This window comes from Podarcis bocagei (genome assembly GCF_964188305.1).
Source record: "Podarcis bocagei genome assembly, chromosome: 3".
NCBI classification, from domain to species: Eukaryota; Metazoa; Chordata; class Lepidosauria; order Squamata; family Lacertidae; genus Podarcis; species Podarcis bocagei.
The window spans coordinates 67,395,499-67,417,520 of NC_138127.1; the positions used below are offsets into that span (position 1 = coordinate 67,395,499).

General features: G+C 43.3%; 1 protein-coding gene and 2 long non-coding RNA genes across 5 annotated transcripts in view; 2 read left to right on the top strand and 1 right to left on the bottom strand.

Moving 5' to 3' along the window:
- Positions 1-7,661: 7,661 nt before the first annotated feature.
- On the bottom strand, positions 7,662-17,929 carry LOC308583822. Its single transcript, XR_014006428.1, has 2 exons — positions 17,526-17,929; positions 7,662-8,229 (listed from the first exon to the last, which is right to left on the bottom strand). It is a non-coding gene; the product is annotated as an uncharacterized lncRNA (long non-coding RNA).
- LOC308583834 lies at positions 13,364-17,517 on the top strand. Its single transcript, XR_014006446.1, has 3 exons — positions 13,364-16,148; positions 16,197-16,848; positions 17,180-17,517. It is a non-coding gene; the product is annotated as an uncharacterized lncRNA (long non-coding RNA).
- A 115-nt stretch (positions 17,930-18,044) lies between the features above and the next one.
- The window catches only part of PRKD3 (protein kinase D3), a 51,113-nt gene continuing 47,135 nt past the window's right edge, over positions 18,045-22,022 (top strand). For 2 of the 3 annotated variants that reach the window (XM_081188070.1, XM_081188071.1), the window contains exon 1: positions 18,045-18,379. The gene's annotated coding sequence lies outside the window, so the exon portion shown is untranslated. The remainder of the gene's footprint in view (positions 18,380-22,022) is intronic. The other variant, XM_081188069.1, reaches the window with a different exon arrangement.

Below are 22,022 nucleotides of genomic sequence, written 5' to 3' on the forward strand. Positions count from 1 at the left end.
TTATGTTTTCCTTTAACAGCAGACTTTTCACCTCCAAGTTTTCCTTTAACAGTAGGCTTTTCACCTCCAAGTCTGATGGAGTATACTTGGGTTGCTGTTATTCTCCCTGCTGGGAAGATAATGCTGTTTACATTTTTTTCTTTGGGTTTTGGTTTCTATGGCAGTGTTCTCTGCTTTCAACCAGCTTTGTCAAGTCAGGCAAAGCTCCTGCTTACCAACAGATTACTTGTACTTCCTTAGAATGGGAAGAAAGAATGTGTGGTTCTTAATACATTGTTGGACTTCAACTGCCATCAGCCCCAACCAGCAAGGTTAATGGTCAGGGTTCATGGGATTTGGAGTCCAACCATGTTTGGAGACCCACAGGCTTCCCATCCTAACTGTACAATCCTTTAAAGTGAATGGAAGTCTGACATGGAGCTTGACCCATTCAGCTGTTGCTGCCAGACATAAAGTCCCACCTAAAGACATTTAACTTTATCTATAAATTGCCTAGCAATCGATGGGCTGCAGAGGACTCATTCTATGAGTAGGGAAAGGTAGAACTAAGCAGCTTAAGCATCTCCTGGAGCAGCTCTTTGAGACCAGGATCTGAAAAGCAATTACAGAGTAGGAAGATTTCTTTTAATGCATCACCCTAGCATAGATTATAACTAAATTGCTGCACATGCAATCTAGCATTCCTGTAAACAAGCTACAGATTATTCCATCACATCTAGTAGCTGGTGTGGGAATTGGATGCTTTCCTTCTAGGCTGATAATTCCACTTAAAGTGGGAGAATTAGGCAATCACAAAGAAGGGAGGGCCCATAACTAGGCTGCAGCTAAAATGCCTGTTGTTTGTTCAGTTGTTCTGATTCAACATCCTGTTGTGGATTTGGCTGTTTTGATCCCCTTAAATGCATGTCAATGACCCAACAAAAGAACATATGAGTTTCTTAAGAACTGTGGATGTTTTATTGAATGGGTGATTCACCTGCTGGAGTGGAGTCTGAGATCAGTGTTGCCTGTAACCTACCTAAGTAATTAATTTAAACACTCAGCTGAGTGGATACCTCCGTTGGTTAGAGGGTGGTGCTAACACCAAGGTTGCAGGTTTGATCCCCGTAAGGGACAGCTGCATATTCCTGCATTGCAGAGGGTTGGACTAGGTGATCCTTGGGGTCCCTTCCAACTTTATGATTCTATGACCTGTCTCAAACAGGGTTGTCCACCCATGAGGCAAGGTGAGGCGACCGCCTTGGAGGGCAGGATCCACAGGGTCAGCAGATCTGGCCTCCAAGGAATGAAACACCAGCTGCAACAGCTGCAGCCCAGTCATTGGACATCAGATCTGCCTCCTCCTCAGTAGCCCTCCCCAGTGCAGCCTCTACAGTGGCCTCTTGACAAATGGGAGATGCTGCTGGTCTCCTCCCATCCTTATGTAGATTTTTATCCCTTCCTTGTTCCTGATGTAGATCTTCACCCACCCCTTCTTCCCTGGTGGGGAGCAGGCATTTTGTGGTTCATCTCAGGTGCCAAAATACCTTGGGCTGGCTCTGGTATCAAATAACAAGAAGTCTGGGCTTTACTTTTTATCCTCCCTGTAAAATGGTTTATTCTTATTTTCAGGGCTTTATGGAACAATGTAAAGGCATTGTATTCAAGTACTGGACAGTGCTCCCATGATGAATGTGTGTATATGCATTCTGCATTGCCCTCTGGCCCTACAACTAGATGTGATGTGAAAATCCTGTTACCGGGGTTACATGCAGTTTTTAAATATGAATAGTAGCTGCAGGCACTTCAACTTCGACTGAGACCAGAGTGCTGGGGAAGAGAGTTAGCTAATTCTCACTGCATTGTTTTCACTCACTTCACTCATTGACTGAAAACACAGAAAAGGGACTTGGAGCAGCCAGACTAGTTTAATTCACATAAACTGGGGTGGCAGCAATGGCTCACAGTTTGGTTTCTTAATTTTTTTCCTTCCTAGTGAAAAAATGAAAAATAAATGTCTGGGACCAGTAAACGTGTACCCTTTCTACTCTTCTCTCAGAGGTTCTGGAGCCAAGTCAAATGTCTGACACAACATCTTATCCAATCTTGTGGGACTGGTTTCAGTTGAGGTGGCATTCACTACTGCAACTGTTACAGATGGGTAGCCGTGTTGGTCTGCCATAGTCCAAATAAAAAAATTCCTTCCTGTAGCACCTTAAAGACCAACTAAGTTAGTTCTTGGTATAAGCTTTCGTGTGCATGCACACTTCTTCAGATACACTGAAACAGAAGTTGCCAGATCCTTCTATATATTGAGAAGGTGGGGAGGGGTATTACTCAGAAGGGTGGTGGGAATCGGAGATTGGCAGATAGCTGAGATGAGCCTGTTGACGACTCTTAACGACTGTAATAGGTCTTACAGGAAAAGGCAAGGGGTGAGGAGGTGAGAGATGGCTAGTCATGACCAGGTCTCTCCATTGTTTTAAGTTTGGTAATGAGTTGTAATTCAGCAGCTTCTCTTTCCAGTCTATTTCTGAAATTCCTTTGTAGTAAAACAGCTACTTTGAGATCTTGTATAGAATGTCCTGGGAGATTGAAGTGTTCTCCTACTGGTTTCTCTGTTTTGTGATTCTTGATGTCAGATTTATGTCCATTTATTCTTTGGCGTAAGGTTTGGCCTGTTTGTCCAATATAGAGAGCTGAAGGACACTGTTGGCATTTGATGGCATACACAATGTTAGACGATGAGCAATTAAATAGTCCCGAGATGGTATGTGTGATGTTGTTGGGGCCAGTAATGGTGTTGTCCGGGTGTATGTGGCAGCAAAGTTGGCATCTGGGTTTATTGCAGGCTCTGGTGCCAGTGTCCATGTTAAGTCTGGTTGTAGTATTATTGTGGGTTAGGAGTTGTTTAAGATTGGGTGGCTGTCTGTAGGCAATGAAAGGTCTTCCTCCCAGAGCTTGAGAAAGAGAACTGTCATTGTCCAGGAGAGGTTGTAGATCTCTGATGATGCGTTGAACTGTTTTAACTTGGGAGCTGTATGTGATGACTATTGGTGTTCTGTTATTTTCTTTTTTGGGTCTGTCTTGCAGCAAGTTCTCTCTGGGTATCAGTCTGGCTCTGTTGATCTGTTGTCTAACTTCATCTGCTGGGTATTTTAGTTCTGAAAAGGTTTGCTGTAGATCTCTTAGGTGAGAGTCTCTGTCTGTAGAATTGGAACAGATGCGGCTGTAACGTAGTGCCTGGCTATATACAATGGACTGTTTGGTATGTTTGGGATGGTAGCTAGAGGCATGTAGATATGTTTGTCGGTCAGTTGGTTTACGGTATAAGGTGGTGTCTATGCGTCCATCCTGTATTTTTATAGTAGTGTCCAAAAAATGTATTTCTTGCATAGATTGATTCATTGTAAGGTTGATTGTGGGGTGAAAATCATTGAATTTCTGGTGAAAGGTGTCCAGGGTCTGTTGACCATGTGTCCAGATGATAAAAATATCGTCAATGTATCGCAGGTACAAGAGAGGTTTGAGTGGGTAGGAGTTTAGGAAACGTTGTTCTAAATCTGCCATGAAGATGTTGGCATACTGTGGGGCCATGCGGGTGCCCATTGCTGTGCCGCTGATCTGAAGGAACAGGTCATCACCGAATTTGAAGTTGTTGTGGGTAAGGACAAATTGGCAGAGTTTGGTGGCAAGGTCCGCTGTGGTTTTATCTGAAATGGTGTTCCTTATAGCTTGTAAACCATCGTTGTGTGGGATGTTGGTATACAGAGATTCCACGTCCATAGTAGCTAGTATAGTATTGTTGGGAAGATTATTTAAAGATTGTATTTTTCTCAGAAAATCTGTGGTGTCACGTACATAGCTGGGAGCACTGATGGCATATGGTTTCAGAACAGAGTCCATATAACCGGAGACACCCACTGTAATAGTGCCAATACCTGAAATGATGGGGCGTCCTGGATTTCCTGGCACTATTACAGTGGGTGTCTCCGGTTGTGTATGGCATCAAATGCCAACAGTGTCCTTCAGCTCTCTATATTGGACAAACAGGCCAAACCTTACGCCAAAGAATAAATGGACATAAATCTGACATCAAGAATCACAAAACAGAGAAACCAGTAGGAGAACACTTCAATCTCCCAGGACATTCTATACAAGATCTCAAAGTAGCTGTTTTACTACAAAGGAATTTCAGAAATAGACTGGAAAGAGAAGCTGCTGAATTACAACTCATTACCAAACTTAAAACAATGGAGAGACCTGGTCTGAATAGAGACATTGGATTCTTATCTCATTATACATGACTAGCCATCTCTCACCTCCTCACCCCTTGCCTTTTCCTGTAAGACCTATTACAGTCGTTAAGAGTCATCAACAGGCTCATCTCAGCTCAGTGGCGTAGCGTGGGTTGTCAGCACCTGGGGCAAGGCAAGTAATTTGCGCCCCCTAACCCGTGGATTTGCGCCCCCTAACCGGTGGATTTGCGCCCCCTAACCCTAACCACCAGATGTTGAGCCCGGTGCGGCCGGCACCCCCTGCACCCCCCACGCTACGCCACTGTCTCAGCTATCTGCCAATCTCCGATTCCCACCACCCTTCTGAGTAATAGCCCTCCCCACCTTCTCAATATATAGAAGGATCTGGCAACTTCTGTTTCAGTGTATCTGAAGAAGTGTGCATGCACACGAAAGCTTATACCAAGAACTAACTTAGTTGGTCTTTAAGGTGCTACAGGAAGGAATTTTTTTATTTGGACTACTGCAACTGTAACTTCTGTCAGCCACCTATACATAAACCACAAATAGCGTTCAATGACACTACAACCCACATACAAAGGTCGCTGCCAGGCATACATATAAGAGACACTCTTAATAGTCAAATCACTAATAGACTCATTCCCCACCTCCGCTGGACCATCCAAACTGGGTACTAATACTAATACTAAAAATATTTATACCCCACCCATCTGGCTGGGTTTCCCCAGCCATTCTGGGCAGCTTCTAGCAAAATATAAAAAATAATAATAAAATGTCAGACATTAAAAACTTCCTTAAACAGGGCTGCCTTCAGATTTTTTAAAAAGTTGTGTAATTCTTTATCTCCTTGACATCTGATGGGAGGGCATTCCACAGGGAGGGCGCCACTGCTGAGAAGACCCTCTGCCTGGTTCCTTGTAACTTTACTTCTCGTAGTGAGGGAACTGCCAGATGACCCTCAGAAGTGGACCTCAGTGTCCGGGCTGAAAGATGTGGGTGGAGACACTCCTTCAGGTATACTGTGCTGAAGCCATTTAGGGCCTTAGAGGTCAGTACCAACACTTTGAATTGTGCTTAGAAACATACTGGGAGCCAGTGAAGATCCTTTAGGACTGGTATATTGTCTCAGCGGCCACTCTCAATCACCAGTCTAGCTGCCACATTTTGGACTAATTGTAGTTTCCAAGTCACCTTTAAAGGTAACCCCACATAGAGTGCATTGCAGTAATCCAAGTGGGATATAACCAGAGCATGTACCACTCTGGCGAGACAGCCTGAGGGCAGGTAGGGTCTCAGCCTGCATACCAGATGGAGCAGGTAGACAGCTGCCCTGGACACAGAATTAACCTGTGCCTCCACTGACAGATGCGAGTCCAAAGTGACTCCCAGGCTTCGCATCTGGTCCTTCAGGGGCACAGTTACCCCATTCAGGACCAGGGAGTCCCCCACCCCTGCCCACCCCTGTACCCCTGTCTTGTCAGGATTCAGCCTCAATTTGTTAGCCACCATCCATCTTCCAGCTGCCTCCAGACACGCACACAGGACATTCACTGCCATCACTGGTTCCAATTTAAAGGAGAGGTAGAGCTGGGTATCATCCACATACTGATGAACACCCAGCCCCAACTCCCTGATGATCTCTTCCAGCAGCTTCATACAGATGTTAAAAAGCATGGAGGAGAGAACAGAGCCCTTAGGTGCCCCACAAGTGAGAGCCCAGGGGTCTGAACACTCAACCCCCAACACCACTTTCTGCACACGGCCCAGGAGGAAAGAGCAGAACCACTGTATAACAGTGCCCGCAGCTCCCAACTCCTCTAGGTGGTCCAGAAGGATATCATGGTCAATGGTATCAAAGGCCGCTGAGAGATCCAGCAGAATTAGGAAACAGCTTTCACCTTTGCCCCTAGCCTGCCAGAGATCAACAACCAGTGTAACCAAGGCAGTTTCAGTTCCAAGATGAGGCTTGAATCCTGACTGGAAGGGGTCCAAGTGGTCCACATCCTCTAGACATGCCTGGAGTTGTTCAGTGACCACCTGCTCAATCACCTTGCCCAAGAATGGAAGATTTGAGACTGGGCGATAGTTGGCCATATTGGCCGGGTCCAAAGATTTTTTTTTTTAAGAAGCGGTTTAATAACCACCTCTTTCAGTGGGTCTGGGAAGGCTCCCTTACAGAGGTAAACATTCATCACCCTGCAGAGCCCATCGTCCAGCCCTTCCTGGCTCACTTTCATGAGCCAGGGTGGGCAAGGATCAAGAAGACAGGTGACCTATTTCACTCATTTAAGCAGCCTTTCCACATCCTTGGAGGTAACAGATTGGAATAGATCCCACACAATTTGACTAGACAGGACTCTAGCACTCTCCCACCCTAGCCTTGCTCCCACAGTGGAGTCCACCTCTTTCTGAATCTGAGCAAAATCATTGCAGGATATCTTGGGGTCCTCACCAGGCCCTGATGGCAACAGTGGTTCGGTTAAATTGTGAACCACCTGAAAGAGTCTCCTGCAGATGCAATAGAAGAAGGTCCTCTTCACAATCTCTGTTGCCACTTGGTAGGCTCGACGTTGATCTCTAACCCGTGTTTGGTCTTCAGAATGAGCCCCATGGAGGCCATGCTTTCCACAAAGTCCTGAGTGGCCCCTAGTAAGGTTGTGTCAGCATGGATGTTAACATCCCCTGGGACAAGCAAACTAGGTGTCTCCAGAAGAACATCTGCCATGACCTGAAGCAGCTCGGGCAGGGAATCCTTGGAGCAGCAGGGAGGTCGGTACACCAAAAGGAAACCTGTAGTGCCCCTATTGCCCAGCTTCCAGAACATGCACTCAGAAAACCGGGTCTTCCCAATAGGACAACTGGTGCAAACTAATGACTTCCTATAAATCACTGCAACCCTCCCTCTCCACCCACATGTCCTGGCTTGCTGTGCATAAGAGAAACCTGGTGGACAAACAGCGGCAATGACAGGCCCATCTGCTTCATCCAACCAATTCTCTGTTACATATGCCAGGTAAATTCCACCATCCACGATCAAGTCATGGATGGTGGTGGTCTTGTGAATCATTGACCTGGCATTACACAGAAGCACCTTAAGGTCATGTGGGTCACCCTTGTTGATTCCAGTATCCTTCTGGTCAGGACCAGGCCTGGAGGCAGAGAGAGTCCTCAAACAATGACTAAACTTGCCTCCTCGACATGGTCTGGTCCTAGCGTAACTCCTCCTCCTATCCGTGATCACCAAGTTTGGGTGTCCTAGCACATCCCCCCTAGTGGAACCTGCCCCAGCCATTCCGCTGGCTAGGGCCCACTTCCGGGCCAGCCCTGAACCTATTGCCCTAAAAACAAGTTTTCTTATACAAACTACAATCAAAACAATAAGCCAATAGAGAATAAAAAGAAACACAATTTGCAAGTACAAACTGATGGAAAATGATAACATTATTTTTAATTATTTTTAGTAGAAAACTAGTACAAAACATTATTGAGTTTTAAAAATACCTTGCTTGCTGTTCAATGTAATGTTACAGTGCCACCTGATGGATACTGAACAAAACAACTCTTACAACAAACATATTTTATATTCTTAGTTCTAAATACATCGTGGTTTAGAATTTTCTATCATCCCTTTCTGGTAGGTGTAGTCAAGATTTGCTGATAATATGAGTCCCTGAGGTTCCATCACACTGCTGCATGACACACAGCAAAGGGGCAGACCTGCAGTTGAATATCACATGCAGGCTCGAAAATCAGCGAGATTGGCACCTGTCTGTATCAGGGGACAATGGAAGAGTTGCCTTTGGAGGTGAAGTCAAACCATTGGAGAGTTACATCACCTGCTGTGACTGTAGAGACTGATATGGGAGTGAAATGTTTATTACAGATGGGGCAGATGAAGGCATCTGATGCAGGTGTGCCATGGCATTTCTTCTTTCTGTGCTCTTCCCAGCTTCATTCCTCCTCTGGTCACTGCTGTGGATGCACATGATATCTAAAATTAAACAGCATAATAAGTGCTTCGGCATCCCACTGATTTAAATGGGACACTTAAATGAATGCACTGATGGATTCCTAATTAAAATCAATGGGGCCCTTGACTGTACTGCTCTTTAAGTCTATTTTTTGCAAACACAGTTCATGCCATAGTTGTGAACTCTATGGGTAAGAAGATATAATTCATTCATTCACTTCTCTTTTCTTTCTATGAACTGAGACTAGGCAGAGATAACCTTTCAGTTTCAATAGACATGTGCACTGCAGGAAACCTCAAACCACAATGGTGCCTTAGCAGGAAGTGATAATTTACATTGCCACAAGCAAATATGACAGAAAATAAATTTTCATCTGGAGAACCAAAGGATTGTTCTAAACTTGAATACCAAAACAATTATTGATGCTATAAAGTATTTACAGTGGCCTGAATCCTATGATAAGCTACTGTAAGGAAATTTGCAGAAGGAAACTTTAAGCTGCAGTCCTAACCTCACTTCCCAGGGAACAAGCCACATTGAATTAAATACAACATTTATGAGTGAGTAGATGTTTATGATTGTGCTGTTACTGTCCCTTTGCTGCCTGCAAGTTAGTGAGGCAAGACTTGCCCTTGCAGAAGACATGCTGGCTCTGCTTCAGCAAAACTTGTTCTTCTATATGCTTGGTTATTTTATTTTAACAGTACTTTCCACCAGTTTTCCTGGGACAGATGCTAAGCTAGCCAGCCGGCAATTTCCAGAATCCCACCTGGATCCCTTTTAAAAATTGTGCTGCATTGGCCACTTTCCAGTCCTCAGATATAGATGCTGACCTGAAGGACAAGTTACAGATTTTTTAAAGAAGATAAGCAATTTCACATTTCAGTTCATATCTGGTCCCAGTGATTTCTCAGTGTTTATTTTGTCTGTTAGGCCTAGACCGTCATCTCTTATCATCACTATCTGCTTCTGTTCTTCAGACTCACTGCCTGCATAAGCTAGTTAAGGCTCTGGGATCTGCCCCATATCTTCCTCTGTGAAGACAGAGGACAGGGCTGCACTGACAGTCACTTTTATGTAAAACTATGTTGCAAGCGGGACGCGGGTGGTGCTGTGGGTTAAACCACAGAGCCTAGGCTTGCCAATCAGAAGGTCAGCGGTTTGAATCCCCATGACGGGGTGAGCTCCTGTTGCTCGGTCCCTGCTCCTGCTAACCTAGCAGTTCGAAAGTACGTCAAAGTGCAAGTAGATAAATAGGTACCGCTCTGGCGGGAAGGTTAATGGTGTTTCTGTGCGCTGCTCTGGTTTGCCAGAAGCGGCTTAGTCATACCGGCCACATGACCTGGTAGCTGTATGCCGGCTCCCTCGGCCAATAAAGCAAGATGTGTGCCACAACCCCAGAGTCAGTCACGACTGGGCCTAATGGTCAAGGGTCCCTTTACCTTTATGTTGCAAGCAGCTTATGCATAGTGCAACTTGAATTACACACTAAATAAAACCTAAGCAAATTAAACAGTTCAAAATCAATGTAATTTAGGACCTGGGACAAAGGGAGAGACACTGTGGGATTGTTATAAGGAACAATGCTACACTAAGTTCCATGTGAGCTGACCATTTTAATTTCACTTCCATCTAATAGAGGAAGAACAACACTAAAGAGCCGAAGTGTGGGAGCTATCTCCAACCTATTTGTATCATAGCAACCGAGGGGGCTTCCAGATGTGGACAATTTAGCAGTAATTATTTCTGTTCTGCTTTAAGCTGGAAGTGAAATAGCAGCTCTACTTTCAGACTTCTTGCACCTTTTCTCCAGCACTGGATTATTTTGGGATATGTGACTTTCATTAGGATTTGTGTGTGTGTATATTTTGTTAAGTATTTGTTACTGAATTTCTGATCGTAATCCCTGCCTGCTGAAATTGGGGGGCAAGGGGAGAAATAGATGTAACAATACTGCTATTTGGAAAGGGAAAGGATAAAGTGATAAAGCTGAGAGGCAGTCCATAAAGGAAATGACTAGCTAGAGCAATCTATGGAAGTCAGAATAATAGCATGAAAGACCACCCACAACAGTAGAAAGTTTGCAGGTATTGCATTGAGTTTTAAAAGTTGGATTTTTCTTAACTCTTTTTAAGTTGGAGGAAGGAAGCTGAACAGAGAAAAAAGTAAGAAAGGTATGTTTTGTTCATGGCACTGTGTAGATGCCTTGTAAAAAGTGAACAAAGTGTAGGTATTCCACAGTAAATGCCCACTGTGGAAGCAGCTTAATACAACTTGCACTACTGAAATGGGAAAGTTTGCCATGCTTCTCAAAGTAACTAAGGTGTGTAATAAAGGGAAGGCTCTCAGAAAGCCACTGTTGGTGATGTGTTCATGATGTATATGAGGAACAATTAAAGGGTCATTTGTCTTGCACAGGGAAACAAGAGACTGAAATGCATAATATGGGGAAATGGTCAGTGGTGTGAGGGCAGTGCTAAGGGCCAACCCAGTTCCTTCCAGACATTATGGACTCAATTCCCATCAGCTCCAGTCAGTATAGTTGGGGCTGATGGGAATTGCAGTCCAAAACATCTGGGGGGCACCAGCTTGGCCAAGACGGCCTTAGGCTGTTGTGTTCCCATGGCTACTCTCTTCCACTAACTTGCTTGGCAGTTAGTGGAAACTATTGTGTTGTGAAATACTGGGTTGGTTTTCAAGGGGAAGTAAGGGGTTGGTATTGTCAGAGCATAGGGTAAAAGCAGTCTTGCTTGGCAGTGGTGATATCTGTGCACAAAGAGGAGATGTATCAGGAGACAGAAGCCTGTAAATATTTAAATAACTTTACAATAGATTTTGCCTCTGGTTTCAATGTATTCAAGCAGTGTCTCCCTGAATGGCTTCATGATGGTTTCTAAAAACATTAATTTATTAAATTAATATGTAAAACTTTAAGAGGGTGGGAAGAGAGAGAAAAGGTCATTTCTAAACACACAGAAGCAAGCTCGATTAGATACTCAGAAATTGATAATGGTCAAGAATGCATAAAATATAGAATATTGTAATGAGTTTTTTGAGGGGGGCTAGATCCCCCTAAACGTGTTATGATTTAGAATTAATCCAGGTTTGATTAAACTTTGCCAAACACAGAAACCTCCTGGATTTAGTTATGCTAAGGAAGCAAGCCAGCTGGCAGAGCAAGCTGGATGGGCCATTAGCAGGGGGCAAAGGCTGATGGTCTGTCAAGACTGCCAGGCAAGGGGGATCTTCTGCAATAAATAATTGCTGAATATTCTCTACCAGCAAGGCTTTTCCTGCGCTGTTCCATTACATGAGGATGGATGTGACTATAACAAGTAAAAAGCTAAGAGAAAACGATATTACCTTCACAAGAAAGGACCTTTGTCTGGAAAGGTCTTATCTTGCAAAGTAGCTTGGGCAGCAGTTAAAGTGGAGATTTTCTTCACTGGAAGTAACAAAGTAGCTTTCTTTATGTAGTCACACTGAAGCTGTGATGTTGCAACCTGGCAGGAGCTCTGTGGGTACCAGAGGCAACTGGGGATGGCAGACAAAGGTTCACCACAAGGACTGCTGAGACTGCAAAAAACAATGTGCTGCCAAAAAGGATTGGGATGACTTCAAACAGCAGGATGCAGAAATAGAATTCGCGGGGGGGGGGGGGAATGCCAAGGAACTTAAGAAAAACAAACAAGAAGACAGTAACTCTTACATTTGAACAGACAAGGATTGACTGATACATACTTCCTTGTATTGGCTCCAGCTTTCAGAGCAAGTTGCAGAGATGGCCATGCTTGCTTTTCTAAAGTGTTATCTCAGGTTTATTGTACATTACATTATAGTATCATGGATCTCTTCTGGCTAGCACATGCCACAGTAGAGTTGCAATAAGGATAGCAGAAAAGAATAACCTCTGTAGGGTTTTTAAGGGGAAGGAAATGCCGTCGTACCATCGTACCATGGTTTTCAAACAGCCTAGTTCTCGAACTTTTTGGCTCCCGAACAATCAAAACCCAGAAGTGAGTGTTCTGGTTTTCGAACGTTCTTTTGGAAGTGGAACATCTGACAGGGCTTCCACAGCTTACTGGCTGCAGGAGCTTCCAGCAACCAATCAGAAGCAGTGCTTTGATTTTCGAAAGTTTTGGAAGTCGAACGGACTTCTGGAATGGATTCTGTTCGACTTCCAAGGTACAACTGTAGATTTGAAAGAAACCAGGGTAGACATTTGGAATCTTAGACATTTAGCAAATAATGGCCATTACTGAAGTATTTTTCCAGTATGGCATGATACATACACATACATCCATATTTGAATACAGGAAGGAATCTAGCTGTTGGCACTTTTTTCCACAACAAAAAGGGTGGTATAGTTTGATGGAGGGGTGTGGCAGAATATTATTTGATGACAAACCACTCACAACAATATACTTAGTTATTACCAAGTCCTTTAGTAAGTGAGTGATGTTTTAGTAGAAAAATAATTGACCAAATAATTGTATTAGAACTTGCGGGGAGGGATTAAGGTTGCTTTATGGTTTTTTAAATAAAAAAATATGCAGCCACAAAAGGGAATGGTAGGTAAATGAGCAAGTATTATTGTGAAATAACCATTGTGATTTCACATCATTGAGGTTTATGTCAAACAAATAGGTTAACCATAACTCTGTGAAAATATAACACTGCTACCAAGTATGTTTGAAGTACTTGACAAGTCACTTCATAATGTTATTACAGAGTTGAGCAACTGTACATTTTCAAATATGGATGGAAATATTTGTTCCCAGTGTTAATGTTAATACTACCACATAGTGGTCAGGTTTAGCACCAAGTGTGCTTGACAAGAAATAATTCTAGGGAAGTTGGAAAGAATGGGAAGCCCTCACTAACCACTCAGACTTTGCCAGCTCTGGAAGCAAAAATGCCCTAGTATTTGTAATAAAAAAATTCCTTCCAGTAGCACCTTAAAGACCAACTAAGTTAGTTCTTGGTATGAGCTTTCGTGTGCATGCACACTTCTTCAGATACACAGTGCATGCACACGAAAGCTCATACCAAGAACTAACTTAGTTGGTCTTTAAGGTGCTACTGGAAGGAATTTATTTTTTTTATTTTTTTTTACTATGGCAGACCAACACGGCTACCTATCTGTAACTAGTATTTGTAGTTCCAGTGATCAAACCATTAGTAGTTCCCCCCATAAAATCTTGTGACAATTTGGAGTTATGTTTATTTGATTCCTGAGTCTTTAGGATATTGGACTTTCTATTGTTTGCAACAAGGCGTTAAATCATACTTTTAACAGGCAAGGCTTGCAATCTTTTCACCTGTATGTGCTCTGTGTACATAATTATATTACATTTACTATTATAATTTGTTGTGGCCTTTGACTGTACTCCTGCTGCTCTCCTGATCTCATTCATCCTTGTGTGTCACAAAATTGCAAAGAGACAAAACACAAAACAATGCAACTGGATTGTCTGGGGGTGTTTGCTCACATCCACCTGGACTTAATCCTAACATGTAGTCTATAGGACTCCGGATTCACTACTCATTACCAATCGGGGGAAAGAATGCTAAATGGAGGAGTGTTGTGTCCCAACATCTTATGTAGTCAGTCCTGGACACTATTTCAATGGATGAAAAGGAATTCCTTGTTAAAAATGTGTTTTCCAACCTCATGGGGATGGGGTGGGGCCTGGAAACAGACAGTGATTGCTGATTGGATGCATGTGTCTGCTGGCTTGTGGCAGATTGTCCGCCAGAGACAGCAGCAAGAGTGAGTGATCTGATTGAAGATTATGTGTGCAAGAGGGTATGGAGAGAGAGTGAGCTTACCCAAAGATAAATTTCTTGCTACCCCACCAAAGAATTTGAATCATCAGTATCCTAATAAGTAGCATGATTTCAGTTACATTGTACAGTATAAGCACATACATGAGCTCTGCATTTACAGTTACATATAAAGGTGATCAAAAGCTACAATGAGATTTAATAGTAAAAAAAAAATGTCCCCTCTGGTTTAGTAACACAGAATCAGAAAATAGCCAAACATCCCAAATGGATGTGTTATTTTACAGACTATTAATAATGATTTTACCTAATCCACTCTCAGTTCTAACCTATGAAAAAGCAGCTAGCATAGTTTAGAGCAACAAATTAAAGAAGCATTGAATCTAGTGGATGTTACACAGCTAAGCTTTACAAAGAAGCTTAATTGCAGCCCCAAAATGGTTGCAGTAATACCCAATACCCATCTGTTATTATTCATAAACTGATATACATTTGGGAGTTGCTGGAAAATATGCTCTGTATACAAGAGAGCTTGCTTAAAATACTGAATCCAGCTTTTGCCTTTAAATCTGTTTATACAACCGACCCTGATGATGTTCCAAATGCTGGTGTGTGGGAGCCACACTCAGGGTGAAAAAAGAAACAAAGATTGCTCCGAACTATTTAGCATAGCACTTTAGCAGCAACAATAACATCTGTTCATTGAACATACATCATTAAAATGGGCCCAGAAGGCATTCACTTTTAAATGTACAAAGCAACATGCCTCTACAAAGGTTATTTAAAATACATCGGGATTTCAACAGTGATAAATTCAAGGCAAATTATCTGGTTGTATAGTTGCAACATAGCTTTGTAAACGATCTCTGACTGTGGAATGTAATGGAATAAAGTATTCTCCCCTCCAAGTTCCTTGGAATATAAAAAAACATAACTTTCTCCATTCTTCTTCTTTGCTTACCTATGTGTGACATATTTGTGAGAAAAATGGTATAATGCTGATATTTTGGGGAGGTCCTCTGGAAGGCTTTTTAAAAATTGTGCATTCACTATGTTTTGTGTTCATGATGGTACTGGGATGGCTAAACAAAACACTGCTCTCAATTTTGTTTGTTCCTGCAAACATTTTAGGGCAACACATACTGCTTCATTTCCAATTGGTGCATGTCCTGTATCTTCCTGCTGAAATCTTGTAACCTTGCATACACAAATGTTCCAGTTTTTTTGGGTCTACTTCATTGCACTATAGTGCAAGAGTGCCCCTCCAGATGGCAATAATCCAGTAACACTGGGGAAGCCCCACAGAACAACTAGGAAAGCTGAACAATGTGTGGGTAGGTCAGTATAAATCCACCACTAATGCAATATTATTGAGCCAATGACATGTTGCAGAATGCACCCACAAGAAAAGCCCAGTTATATTTTGCAAATATGGTTTTTGCCATTGAATTTAGACTTCTAGGAGAGCAAATACAGCCATAGGCATGAGGATGAACAAAGTTATATTTGCCTACTTTCATTTTCTGTAAGGTATTTCAACTGTTAATAATTGGGAGTTGGTTTGCAATTTGTTTTTTAATGGATTAGATGTAAATAAATGGGCATATTATCAAAACATCAGAATCTATATGGGATAGCGAAGGAAAAGTTAAGATACCCTACAATGTATTAAAGCCTCCAGTCATTGTTAGATGGGGTAAAAAAACCCACATCTTTAATATTGCTCATTCCTAATTACTGTTACGTTAAGAGAATAAAAAGCCTAAAAAAGAAAGGCTTGCAACCTTGTTGGCTAAAGATTTCTCTCACCAATTAAATGTGGCCTGCAGCTATGGCCATGATCCAGAAAACCACCAAGCTAGTTCCATGATTCCAAGGTTGCTTTAGACTTGCCTTTCTTAAACAGCCCTCCGCCACATGACAAATTGCTTTTGAAGCTGAAAAGTGATTCAAAGGCTGTTCGAAATTGTGTGATGGCATGGGGTCGGCTGTTCAAATAAAAAAAATACACAGGGCTAGTGCAGGCTCCTGGTGTGAGCCCAAGCAGCTCTTTAGGTCCACAGCTAACACTGTGGGATGATTAACCTGCCAATTAAATCTTGCCACCCTTGCTTTTCATCAGGTGAAAGAACAGAAGTCACAGTGTACAAAAGTAAAAATGTGCACAGAATCTGTGCAAACTTGTGAGGAAAAAGGAAAGAGTGAAACATATAGAAATGGATCCAATGACTAACACTGAGCCTTTTCTCATCATCCAACAATTCCTTCTATGGGCTGCTGCATGGAAGTGTTGTAATGGACATGTCTGGGCCATCTTATCTTAGTGTAAAACAACAAGATAGCGGTAAGCCTTGAGGCCTCTCATGCACTCCCTTCCTCCCTCGCCTGAGGCGGCCACCTCATTCTGCCTAATAGCAGGGCTGGCCCCGGCACAGTTCCGTCACCTTGGAGTGCAACAAGAGCTGGCTTATTGGAAAGCCTTTCCTATTGTGGCTGTGAAGTGAACTGCATCAATGTATTTTCATTGCTGCCAGGGCAAAGAGAGAGACCTTGTGGGACACTGATTGCAGGATAACCCACAAGGTCTCTCTCTCTTTGCCCTAGCAACCAATGAAAATCTGGGCAAGGGTTATTATTAAGGAGATTGCAGCTGACTGCTTTGGGGGTGCTCTTATTTAACCATAATATCTTTTAATATATATTTTTAAATCTATATTAAATTTTACCCTTTTAATATGCTAAGTTCTAGATAGGTTACATGTGATCAATGTAGTATTGTAAAGATGATAGGTTTTATGTAGGATTCTTCCAGGAAGCAATGTGATTTTTATTGCAGTATTTTATACTGCTAGGTTATCTTATACAGTGGTACCTCGCAAGACGAATGCCTCACAAGACGGAAAACTCGCAAGACGAAAGGGTTTTTGGTTTTTTGAGTTGCTTCGCAAGACGATTTTCCCTATGGGCTTGCTTCGCAAGGTGGAAACGTCTTGCAAGTTTGTTTCCTTTTTCTTAAAACCGTTAATACAGTTGCGACTTGACTTCGAAGAGCAACTCATAGAACGCGGTGTGGTAGCCTTTTTTGAGGTTTTTGGTGATTTTTGAAGCTTTTCCAAAACTTTTCTGACACCGTGCTTCGCAAGACGAAAAAACTCGCGGAACAAATTAATTTCGTCTTGCGAGGCACCACTGTATGTGAAAGGTCTATAACCCAAGCATTAATAAATGACATAAATGTAAAATCGTTAGCAGGATTGAAATATCACTTGTAGTTTAAGGTTGAATTCTGGACATAATGGAAGAGGTAAAGGATTTGGATTATCATAAAAGATGCAGGAGGAAAGAATGAATAATAGGACCCGCAAAGGGGAGGATGGAAGTCTAGGGGATTCCTTGGAATCTTGTTTTTATTATTTATGTTTGATATAGCTCTGTAAAATTTTAATTTTTTTAAAATTTAAAAAGGAACCAAAAAATAATAATATATAAAAATAAACGACATAAATGTGACGAGCTGTAAGCATCAAACCTCTGGGTTGTTTTCGTGTGTGTGGGGGGGGGGAACACTTTTTTTTTTTAAAGGGTCTCGAATGACCACGGATTTAGCTTGTCCTCAACGCGGCAGTCCTGGGGAAGCGAAGGCGCTTTGATGGATGCTCGGAAGAGAAGGGGATGATCAAATGCGCTTGGAATTCGGGAAGGGAACGAGCCGGGCGCCGCTTTCTGGCTTCCTTCACCAGAGGAGCTTCTCCCGAGCAGCAATAACGTGACGGAGCCTTGGCGGGGCGCCTGCCTCGCACCAAAGTCCTGAACAAAACCAAAACTTTGCGGTTCCCCCTCGCACGTTTGGTCCACATTTCATCCACCTCCTTTTAAAAAAAAATAATCGGTGCACCTCCAGCCCCCTTATCCCGCCTGTTTCCCTCTGCCGCCCATTACTTTTCTCCTCCGCCTCTTCCAGCGACTCCCTCCATTCCCCGCTCCCCTCACGCTCCCTCGCGCTACAGCGGTTCAGAACACCAACCGCCACAGGCACTAGAAGTAACGGAAACTCTGTCCGGCGGCCCGGCGCCTGCGCCGTCTCAGCCTCTTCGCCTCGCTCTCGCAGTGGCCCCGCGGTCGTTGTAGTTCCCTGCGCCGTTCACCTCAGGAGGGAGGAGGGGGAGGGAAAACTCCCCTTCCCAGCATGCCTCTCGGCCACCCCCTCCCACCTCCACCCCACTCCTCCTGTCCCATCTCGGGCGGCTGAAGCTTCTCAGTGTGTGTGTGTGTGTGTGTGTGTACAGTAGATGGTGTGTCGCTCGAAGTGGGAGCGGCGGTAGTGAGATACGTGTGAAACCGCCCAGCAGTCCCGGGAGGAGACGGAGTTTCGCCGAGACGCGAGTGAGTGGTCGGGAGTTGGAGGGATGAGGGGAAAGAGAGGGAGTCCGAGGGCGGGAGGAGGCGGAATGGGCAGAGGGGGCAACGTGGAAAGTTCCTCCGGTCGCGTCGGGGGCGGCAACACCGCCCTTCCCGGGTGGGTGGGGTGCGGGGAGGCGAAGCGAGGGCAGCGGGGGCGCCAAGTGACTCCCTCCTCCCGCCTTGACCATCCAGCTGTGGTCAACGGAGGTGGGGGGGGTCAAGAGGAGGCCGGGTGTGCCCAGATGTGGAGGGGCCGGTGACTCCCTGAAGGCCACATCATCCCTGCCCCCCCCCCAGCTGTGAGGGATGCTTCCCGACGGAGGCTGCCCCATCTTCTGGGGGGGGGGGGCTGAAGCAAATTCTTTCTCGCCCAGAGCAGTCGGTGCCCCGGGATGGAAGAGAGCCACGCGCTCCCGTCCTCATCCTCGCCTCCTCTGCAGCTGACGCCCCCACGACTTTTCGAGCCTTCATCTGACCACCAGCTTTCGCCTGAAGTGCTGCAAAGGAGGGTTCAAAACGCTGGGGAGAGGGATCTGGCGGGGGGAATGACCAATCTCCCCCCCCTCCCCACTCCCCGCAGCAAGTTCTCAGCCTGGCAACCTGTTGGATTGCGAGGGAATTAAGTGAAGATGCCCATGTGGCTTTAATGTGACCCATGTAACACTTCAGTGCTTTTTAAAAAAAGAGTAAAAAAAGTTGTAAATTGCTAATTTCAATGGGGGGGAACTGTCCTCAAGCGCAGGGGCACTGCTGTAACTGGCTTGCAAAGCATAATATTTAGTGTGAAGAGCGTGATTAAGAGTTTTTCACTTAGTGAAGGGCTTTTGGGAATTGATGGTAATCTCATAATAAGGAAGCAGGAAATGTAGCTTTGGGGAGCAACGGAGGTGTAAATAGAGAAAGAAGTGAGTCAGTTCAAATTGTGCCTGACACCCACAAACCACATGGGGATTATGTTGTTCCCTATGGCAATTGCTGATAGTTTGACTTTACCAGAGGCTATCAGGGTGTCTAAACTGCAAAAAGGACCGCAGGGCACTGGAATGCTGTGTTTTTCAGCTGGTGTCTGCAGTGTTGCTGAAACCTTTCTTTCTGATCTTTTAACTTTAAGCCCGAAATTTACACACCGGATTTTATTAACAAAGGGGGTTCCCTTTTGGATAGGTTGCATCTGTTGCAATTAGGTCCACAATGTGTTCAGCAGTATAGAGTACAGTAGCCTGTCCGTGTGCCAAGTACCTTCCCAAAACTAAAGCATACAGTGCATGCTTTCTAGAAAGTGAGAATTGTTGAATTCCAACTTTCTTTCAAATAAATTTGCGTAATTTCGGTCTGCTCAGCCCCATTGTTAACTGGCACCTCTTTACTGTAAAACTTATTTCCCTGCAGCTGGCATAGTGCTGCATTTTGATTGCTATGTGTTTCAGCTTTAGGAACATTAGGAAAAGCTTCCAGAATAATCAGGGCAAAAAGTGGTTGTCGGCACCCTTCCTCTGCCATTGGTGGTTTGGTCTTGTATGACTCCTTGCCACTCTTTATTGCTGTAGGTGCCTTGGCCTCATAGTGGCTAAGGACACTCTCTGCCTCCCATGCCACTTTGTCTGCCTTGTGACTGAAGCATAGCAATCAAACAACAGCCATCTTTCTTCCCAGCTACAGAGCTGCAACTATGAAGACGACTTCTGCTGCACCAAGGTTTGAAAGAATGCTGGGCATGTCATGTTTGCCAGCAGATGAGTGTGAAGAAAGAAAATATGGAAGCCTACTTGTGGCTTTTGAAAGTAGTTTAGGCAAAGGCAAATAGCAGGGCAAATAGATCAAGATCTGAACTAGTGTGATTACATAAGGATTTGCTAGCTTCTGACTTTGCAACTGATTCTTTGAAATTTCGCTGATTTTTTTCTGAAGAAGTTACTAGGAATGGTTACAAAATGATGTTCCCTAAGTTAATCATGCCTTTAGTCGTGAATGAGTCAGTTTTGGTTGCTACTGCAATTTAGAAAGTGGAAGAGAGCCATTTCTAAATTGAATGTATAGTCTGATCATTATGATTCTTCATCTCATAGTCCAAATTAGTTTGTACAAGGTTTAGAGCTGCACTGAAAGTCCCTATAGGTGTAAGAGTAAATCTTGGAATGATGTAGGCAAACTCTTTCTTGACCCCATTTCTAGCAATTTCTCGTTATTTGACCACTTACCTTTCTTGCTTAACTATTTTTTATTTGGTCCTTACACTTTGAGTTTCTTTCCCAAAGTTAAAACTGCTGCAATAATAACCATGGTACTTAAACTGAAGCAATTTGTAGTAAGTGAAGAAGCATTCTGAAATTGTTAATTTAAATGACACAGTGCATTCCTCCTTTCTTTTGTTCATCCATTTATTAACTTGATATTGCCATGCCAATGAGAAATGACACTGACTTCAATAATCCTAACAGTGCTCTCATAACTGAATTTGCAGTAAGATTCATCAGGCACTTCTTTGCATTTACCACTAAAAAGCTCTCTATATCTTCCTCCATTCTCACCTCAGTTACTGCAGCCTCCACCCCTCCAGCTGGCTCTTTACATTTTATTCAGTTCAGATTACCACTGCTAAAATCATGCCTTTCTCCTGTTGGCCAGACTCACTGTGTAGAGTTTGCCATATTTTCTAGAACAGTGTGACACCAAGTAGTAGTTTGTTACTTACAAAACACTGATATTTCAGATTTTCACCTCTGGATTTGCTGGAGTTTTCACTGGCAGTTGCACAAATATGCTTCTCTGGCAGCTACTTTTGTAGTTATATTTTGTAAAGGGATGTGCCATTTTTTAGAGGCCTTGAAATGTAATAATTCATAATCAGTTTGTGAAACATTTAATAATTTACAATCTTTTCTGCTAACACTACGTAGCTTTGTCACTTAATCCACTAAAGAGAAGCTTGTTCTAACATTGTATATAGATAGTACCAATTGAATCAGCATTTAGGAGTTGATATATCTGCAGTCTTGTTCTTCTAGCGTTAGCATACTGCTATGCCAGATACCTTGTAAAGTAATATGTGCCTGGTTTTCCTTTGTGTCTTAGACAAAATGGCTACTAATGAAAATACCTCTGATGTGTTAGTTAGAAATTATATTAGCACTTCTTCAAAAAGGTTGAAACAAAAATATCACCAATTAACTTTGAAAATTAAAAGTTAAAAAGAACATGAAATTGCATATTGTTTTAGAAGAGACCCACCGTACTTTTCTTGAGTGTGCAGGAACATTGAGCTATGGTAGGGTAAAGCAGTGGTGCTTAACAAATCCTTTGGACCATTCAGTAGTAGTCATTGTGGGAACTTTATTAATGGTTAGCTACAAGGAGCTGAACAAGGAGAGGAAGTATAGGTATGTTGTGTGTGACTTCCAATGCTAGTGCAGCTAAAGCACGGCATGCACTTTCAATCCTTCTTGATTCTCTTAACATCTGAACTGCAAATGGGTGAAATGCATGTGGAGGGGAGGGACTACATTTCACCTTTTCCTGCACTATTCCTTTCTCTTTACTGCACATGCACTAGACTGAAAGCACAAGGTACTCCTTTTCAGTCCTGGATTTAGCACTGTGTTTCAGAGACACTTATAATTTCAGTGAA